Genomic DNA, 7915 nt, shown 5'->3' with positions numbered 1-7915 from the left:
TGCCTGAAAAAGAGAGAATAACCTATACCAAAACCAGGGCGTGTTTGAAGAGTAGAAGACATCTGCACCTCATGTGCACCTGGGGAGAGAGCGGGTTAGTGGACAGGACACACGAGTGCCGTGAAAGCAAAATGGGGGTGCTCAGAAGAAGAGCACCACAGGTGTACATGAGTACAGGAAGGACAGGGCCTGTGAGAAGGGAAAAAGAGACAATGCGTGTGGATGTGGAGATGTGTGTGTGTGAGCGAGAGGAGAGTTTGAGAGTGTGTAGTAGGCAGAGCAAGAGAGGGGGCTCCTCAGAGCCAAAGCAAGGTTGTAGTCAAGAACGCAGAACTCCACTCCCCGGGCGGTGCCTCCTGCAGGCCCATGCCAGAACATTAAACAGGGTTAGGGTTAGGTTTGGGTTAGGGTAGGGTTAAAAGAACAACTGGATGGTCTTAAAGAGCACGGGCCTATTATTACTGTGTTGTTAAGCTAATTGAAATTGAAATGAAAAGGGTAGGAATGCAAATGGATGTGTTGTAGAATCATGTTTGTTTGTTTTTTACAGGTGCTGTGTGGCGCTGAATGAGTGGATGGTGTTGTGGATTTGAGGATCAAGGTAAGTGTTGTTGAAATTACTTTTTTAATGTGTAGATCTATGTGTGTGCAGGTAAATATGTGTGGGTGTATTTTACAGGTGCTGTGTGGCGATGAATAAGTGGATGGTGCTGAAGATGGAGATCAAGGTAAGTGTTGTTGCACTGTTTTCTAGTGTGTCAGTCTATGTGTCTATGTCAAGCTGTATGTGAATAAGTAAAAAGGTAAACTATGTGTATGTGTTTATTTGAGCCTCTGTGTGAGGGTGTAGACGTATGTGTTGTGTATGGACCTGATCTGTGTGTGTGTGTGGGTGTTGTGTAGTCAGTACCAGAAGGAAGTATACATCAACAGAATTGCCATGAAAAAATATGTATACACTTTATTTATTAAATTAAACTGGTCCTGTGTGAAAAATAAGAATGTTATGTTTTCTCATTCAGTCCCAGGGGTGTAATTGTGTTCAACTGTGTGATCCATTTTCTTTCGGCATGCTTCCGCTGTCCACTGGACCACCCGGACCCCGACTCCACACCAGATATGATGAGGTGAGTGACGGGGTGCTCCTGGAAGTGTGTGACCAGTGTTGTTTGTAGGTGTGCCCGTGAGATGTTGTTGAGGTGTTGTTTCAGCCTAGTGTCTATTGAACCTCCGGTTTCTCCTACATAGTGTTTATGGCAGAGGGTGCAGGTGATGATGTAAACCACATTGGAGGTTTGTAGGGTGAGGCTGTCCGGGACTGGAGCCGATGTGTGGCTATGGGGGTTTGTAATAAATTTCCTGTTTTTGTAGTGCAATGTGTGAGGTTTGGTTATTGGAGGGGGCATATTGCTGAATTTAGTATGTATGAGAATATCCTTAAGACTTTTATTTTTTCTATATGCGGAGATGATCCTATATGGTTTAAGTGGGGGGTATGTGTGTTGAGCTGTGGTGAAATTGTGTTTGAATGCATGTTGTAGTGGGCGTGTTCTATGTGAGAATGTCGTAACTAAGGGAATTATGATTTTAGGTGGATCTGGGCCAGTGCCGGTTGTGTGTGAGGTAGCCGGGGAAGTGGGAGGAAAGGTAGGGTTAAAGGGGGGGTGTGATTCCGGGATGGGGTTAAAGGGCGGGTCCGCGGAGGTGTTAAAGGGGGAGTTGAGGTTGGGCGTGGGGTCGGGAAGGTTGGGGTTAGGGTTAAAAGTCAGGTTGGGTCTACCCGTGGAATTAAAAGGAGGGGGGGTGGGGTTGCGGGGAGGGTTGGGGTTAGGCGCGGGATCCGAGGGGTTGTGGTTAGGGTAGGGGACCAGGCTGGGTATAGTTTTGGGAGGGGGAGGAGTGGGGCTAAGGGGAGGGTGGGGTTGGTGACTATAACTACGGGTGGAATTAAAGATGGGGTAGTAGCGGGGTGTTGGGTGGGGTACTGTAGCAGGGCCCTGGGAAGGTTTAGGGTTAGGAGGGGGGTTGGGGGAGGATACAGGATGCAAACCCGGTGTAGGGTAAGGGAGAGGATTTGGGGGGAAGGGGGATAGGAGGGGGAGGGGCTCTGCTGCAGGTTGTGTATGTACTGTTGCTTGTATTAGGAATGTCTGAGGTGTGTGTGATGTGTGTGTGTTGGTTGTGTGTGCATCATTGTTTGTAGTGTTGGGTGTGTGTGTGGGCCGAGTGGGAGAGAGAGCTGCCAAAGTGTCATTTTTAATAGTGCGCAGAAACCTCTTGGAATATCCCCTTTGTCTGAGTGAGTGAAAGAGTGTTTGAGTGGCTATGTGTAAATCGTCTTTGTGAGACGATATTCTATGAAACCGGATGATCTGTGATTTGACGATACCTTTAAATGTGTGCTTGGGGTGATAGCTATGTTTATGTAATAGTGCGTGTGTGTCTGTGGGTTTGAAATATACTCGTGTCTGAAGTGTCTTATGTGTTGCGTTTATCGTGTGAAAGTAAACTGTAGTGTCCAGAAAGTGAATCTGTTGTGGGTCAATGATATACTTCACCGTGATGGATGGATGGTGTGAGTTAAGTATGTGTATGAATTCCGTGAAATGTTTGATGTCGTGTGGCCATGCCCCTATGATATCGTCTAAAAACCTGAAGTAGAATGATGGTTGCAGTGGACACTTTGACAGCGCTTCTCTCTCCCACTCAGCCATGTAAATGTTGGCATATGCGGGGGCAAACTTTTTGCCCATAGCCGTTCCCATCGTCTGCAGATAATGTTTATTGTTAAATAAAAAATCGTTATTATCTAAGCTAATTTGTAATAACTGTAAAATGTCCTGATCCGGTCTATTGTTATCTGGGTGCTTATGAAATAGGGATTTGACAGCCTGCACACCCATTGTGGTGTTAATGTTGGTGTACAGGCTGTCAACATCGATGGTAAAGATGTGTGTGTGGGAGGGAACGGCTATGGGCTTGAGCTTTTCTAAAAAGTGATATGTGTCTTTAAGATAGCTGGGGTGCTGGGTGGATAAGGGGTTGATGTAGTAGTCGATGTATTCCGAGATGTTATAGGACTCGCTGTTGCAATCGGATACTATGGGTCTGCCAGGAGGAACTTCAAAGGGAATGGTCCAGGTGTCCGGTTCTTTGTGGATCTTGGGAAGTAAGTAAAAGAGTCTTTGTCGTGGGGTGTCCGGTCCGTATAGGTAGTCCCGTTGCTTAGCTGTAATGTAGCGTCTGTCATAAAGTGATTTGATTATAGTCCTAAGTCTCACCTGTGTCTGTGGTTGTATGCTATCCGGTATGATTTTATAATGTCTGATGTTGTTTAACTGCCTGTTAGCTTCAAAAATGTACTGGTGGTTATCTAAGATGACTATTTTGGATCCTTTGTCCGCTGGTTTGATGACTATGTGTGGGTTGTTTTTAAGTGTTTGTAGTGACTCTCGGAGTGTGGTAGTGAGGTTGTCCTGTCTGTCCGTCTGTGTGTTATGGTCTCGTAGAGTCCTTCTGTCCGCCTTGATGAGGGTCCTGATGTGGTGGTCCACCTGGGAGAGTTTAGGCTCCCAGGTGGAAGGATTGATGAAGGGCAGGTGGTTATCGCTCTCTGTGTAGTCAAAGTAGTCCAGTATTTTAAGTCGTCTGTGATATTTATGGATGTCCCTTTGAAGTTCCTCCTGGTCAAAAGTGGTGGGGCGGGGCACAAAGGTGAGGCCTCTCTCCAGAAGTGCTACTTGTGTTGGTGATGGGTGAAATGTTTTGGACAGATTCAAAATGTTAGAATTGGATGGTAGTGGTGAATGAGGGAGCTGGGGGGCGGGGGGAGGAGGGGGGGCCCTAGATGTATGTGTCGTTGGTAAATGTGTGACAATGTTAAAGGTGTCTGGGTTGTGAGTATGAGTAATTATAAATTTAACTGTGAACACCAGTGTGCAAATATTGCTGCTGCTGTTTCTGGTGTCCAGTGAATGTTGTCCCTATTGGTGTAGAATGCATCATGAGGTATTTCATGCAGTGTGGGTAGGTGTTTGCTGATGTAACTATTTATGATCTTAATGTTTTGTTTATGTTGTGGAGTGAGAAGTGGTGAGTGGCTTATGATGGGGATGTAGATGGTGGCGTTAGGGAAGGTGCTCTTGGCTTCCCTGTACATGTTGCCTAATTGTTTGAGTGATGTCTGGTATGGGTCGAGATCCTTATTGTTGAGACCCACCGAGAGGACCACCACCTCTGTGTGTGGGTGTACCTGTGTTTTTTCCAGTACCTTTTGGAAATGGTGAAAGATGGCCCCGGGGTAGCTATCCACCTGTGCCCTAGGGTTCTGGAAGGGGGGAATCCTATTTAAGTTGGAATCCCCGATGAACAGATGGGACTTTATGCCTTTAATGTTCCAGTCCGCCACCTTGCGTGCGGGCCGGGCTATGTGATAAGTTGGTGTGACTAGTGCTTGGGTGTACTGGGGGGTGCTAGGGTCTTGTGACCGGAGTTGAGAAGTGTGTGTTGGCTGTAGGGATGTGCGTGTTGAGGCGCCGAGTTTCGGAGAGTCCCCTACAGGCTCCTTGATAGGATGGAAAGGGGAGGGCTCAGAGTAGGCTTTTACCAAAGGTGATTTGCCTTTTGGTTGCCCTTTCATCATGTTATTTGCCTGCAATGAGGGCCTGTTTTTTGGGGGACTCTCCTGTTCGGCGCCTGGGGAAGGTGGGAAGAAAGAAGGGGTTAAAGGGTGTTTAGTGGTGTTTGGGACCAGATTCAGATGGGTGGGGGAGGATGATGAGGGGGAGTATCGGTGACCTACAGGGGAGGGGAAGCTTGTCTCTGTGGAGAAAGCTCCCCGTGTATGTGTCTGTGTGTTAGAGGGGGAGAAGGTGTGTTTTTTGAAGTGGGACTGTGTGAGGGACTTAGTGGCTAGTGTTGGGGGGGTCCTGCGTCCGCTGGCCAGAAGTGGGATCTGAGATGTACGTGTGGCTAAATTGAGTGTGTATTTGTATGTGTGAGAGGGTCTAGAGAGGAGTGGGATTTCTGGGGATGTGTGTGTGTTGAAAGATGGAATGTCAGTGTTGTGTTGTTCTGCAAGTGTTTCTATGTGTATGTTAATTGTCTCTTTTGTAGGTGTGCTCATGACTGCCTGATGTGACGGTGAGGCTGGCAAGGTGGCGGACTGGACGATCGGCAAAGGTAAGTGCTGTGTTGTGCTCTGATGTGCAGGTGAAGCTGATGTGTGTTCTATGGGTGCATGTTGTGTGGGTGAGTGTGTTGTTGGTTGTGCGTGTGGTAGGTGGCTGTGGAGAGTGTAAGTGTTGTGTAGTGGTTAGGGTTGGGGTTAGGGTTTAGGGTTGGGGTCGGGGTGGGGTTGGGGTTAGGGTTAGGGTTGCAATAGTGACGAGGAAACACCCTGTGGGACCCCGACGGGACCACAGTTCAGGTGAGACCCCATTATGGCACGCGCACCTGAAAACCCTCTCACTCCAACCCCTGAAATGGAATAAAGAATATATTCTAAAGGTCTAAAAGAACTGATTTGCAAGGGTTAGGGTTAGGTGTGGTAGTAATAACGAGGAAACACCCTGTGGGACCCCGACGGGACCACAGTACTGGTGAGACCCCATTTAGGCACGCGCACCTGAAACCCAACTCACTCCGTCCCCCTGGAATGAATAAATGAGCAAGAGTCTGTTTTATAGGCTCCTCCTTCTCTACTGCCAGTCACATTGGCCAATAGAAGTAGTATTAACATCCCACAGGGATACAGTTGTCCGAAGACTTTTCAAAATGTAATTAAAACCGTTCTCAGACTCAGAATCCCTGTAAAGGTTAAGACCAACATCATCCAGAAGCCCAGGGCCAGCAGTCTCACAGAGAAATCATGTAACACAAGCACATCCCTACTCTGAACAATAATACAACCCAGACCACCAAAGCCTGCAAAGTGGTTGAGGTCACATCCGATCTTCCCCAGCACCAACAATGCAGACCGTGATGCCCAATCAATGCCCTGACAGATGACCGCCGGCTAGCCTGACACCAGGATCACATCCGATATACCCGATGCCCACCGCCACTCCAGGCAGTCACCCGAGACCACGTCCCATGACAAGGCCCAAGATCAGGATCACTGTAGAGGGCTGAGAGCCCAGCAGTGAGTCCAGGTGGTTCAGAGATTATGGTTTTAGCCCATGAGACAAAATAAACTCAAGAGACACCGGCCCAGGCCTCAATGGACCGAAGGTCATGATTCCATGAGTACCGAGTCGGTCCAAATCCGGATCCCGTTGGTCTTCATCCAACATCCCGTCTCCAAGTCCTCATCAACTGCTGTGTTTTCTTGTTGTCAAACCTGACCTTTTTAATAAATGGGAGCCCATCAGTCTTAATCCAACCTCCTGTGTCCAAGTCTTCTTCAACTGCTGTTGTTTCCTTGTTGTCAAACCTGACCTTTCTAATAAATGGGAGCCCATCAGTCTTCATCCAACATCCTGTGTCCAAGTCTTCTTCAATTGTTGTTTCCTTGTTGTCAAACCTGACCTTTTTAGCAAATAGGAGCCCATCGGCATAAACATCCCTCTGGATGATACACTGCCTATTGATAAAATAAATACAGCTGTCACAGCGTCTGTCAGTCAAGAAGAAGTGAGAATTAAAGCCAATTGTGAGTCTAAATTGTGGAATCACATCATTAGTAGTATACCCAGGATCATTGGGTGTTTCGGCCTTCGAAACACTAGACACCCTCACCATAGGCAGGCCCACCAGGGTTGATCAAATCCCCAGTGTGTGATTCCAGTCCAATTGGAACGTCAACACCTGAATTTTGTAAAAAAAAGTCCAGTCCACAGAGAAACCGTCCCACCCAATGCTGTTCTGAGAAGAAATGGGTAAAACTAACAGAATGCCCAGACACCTTAACTCAAAGCGACTTTCCAATAAACTAGCGACTTTAATATTAAAAAGCAATTTTACTAATAAAAACCTACCAAACAATTAAATGTTCATGTCAATAAATAATAATACCTACCTGAGCTGCTTCACAATAAGACAACATGAATGTCAATAATAATAATACTTACCTGTCCTAGGAGTAAAAGAGGGTTAGGATAGAAAGCAGGGTTAGGTTTAGGAGAGAAAGAGGGACCCACCAGGGGTCTAGGGTTGGGGTTAGGATAGGGTGCAGGTGGGGTTAGGGTAGGGAGAGAGGGGGGGTTTGGAGAGAGGGGGGGTTGGGTTTAGGCAAGAGAAGGGTTAGGGTCAGGGTCAGGGGTAGGGTCAGGGTCAGGGTTAGGGGGTAGGGTTAGGGTTAGGGGGTAGGGTTAGGGTTAGGTAAGCGCTTGCCAACGAGCTTGACACTCATTTGAATGGCACTCGTTTACATATCCCTAGCTAGCCCATTGGCCGAGGCGCTTTGACACTGCCCAGCAAACTTCACAATGCACGGACGTCACAGGGTTTCGAGACTTTGCTCCACCTGGTGGACAAAAAAAGCCACTACGACAGTCTGCATGCATGAGGTCAAAGGTCTGGCCTTTGCCCTCTGGTGAAGCCCTTGTGCGGGCTACGAGTCTGACAGACACACGCGGGCGATCTCCCTGCATTCAGCAGGCCTCCAGCTTTCCGTGGGTATGCGTTTTGTGGTGTTTGTCCCCCAATTGGGCACCTCGGCCAGGCAAAGTCCACGGCAACGTGGCAATGTCCCTCCGTCACCAGCGTGTCCACTCAGGAGCGAAGCCGTACCAGGGTTCTTTCATTCTCCCATGTGAAGAGATGATAGGTTACAAAACATTGACGTAGTGAAGAGGAAATTATCAATGTACTTTGAAGGTATATGGGATAAACAGTTAGGCTGTGATAATGTTGTATTAATAAATGGTGTTTGTGCACGAAGAGGGTTATTATAACACTCAGTTCAGAAATAATT

At 47.5% G+C, this 7915-nt stretch overlaps 1 long non-coding RNA gene across 1 annotated transcript; it reads left to right on the top strand.

Moving 5' to 3' along the window:
• Positions 1–513: 513 nt before the first annotated feature.
• Positions 514–5280, top strand: LOC124487965. The gene is made up of 4 exons (XR_006958571.1): positions 514–601; positions 680–728; positions 1118–1127; positions 5116–5280. It is a non-coding gene; the product is annotated as an uncharacterized LOC124487965 (long non-coding RNA).
• Positions 5281–7915: the final 2635 nt, after the last annotated feature.

Source organism: Hypomesus transpacificus, unplaced genomic scaffold (assembly GCF_021917145.1).
Source record: "Hypomesus transpacificus isolate Combined female unplaced genomic scaffold, fHypTra1 scaffold_111, whole genome shotgun sequence".
Lineage (NCBI taxonomy): Eukaryota > Metazoa > Chordata > Actinopteri > Osmeriformes > Osmeridae > Hypomesus > Hypomesus transpacificus.
This window is presented reverse-complemented; position numbering and strand designations above follow the sequence as displayed.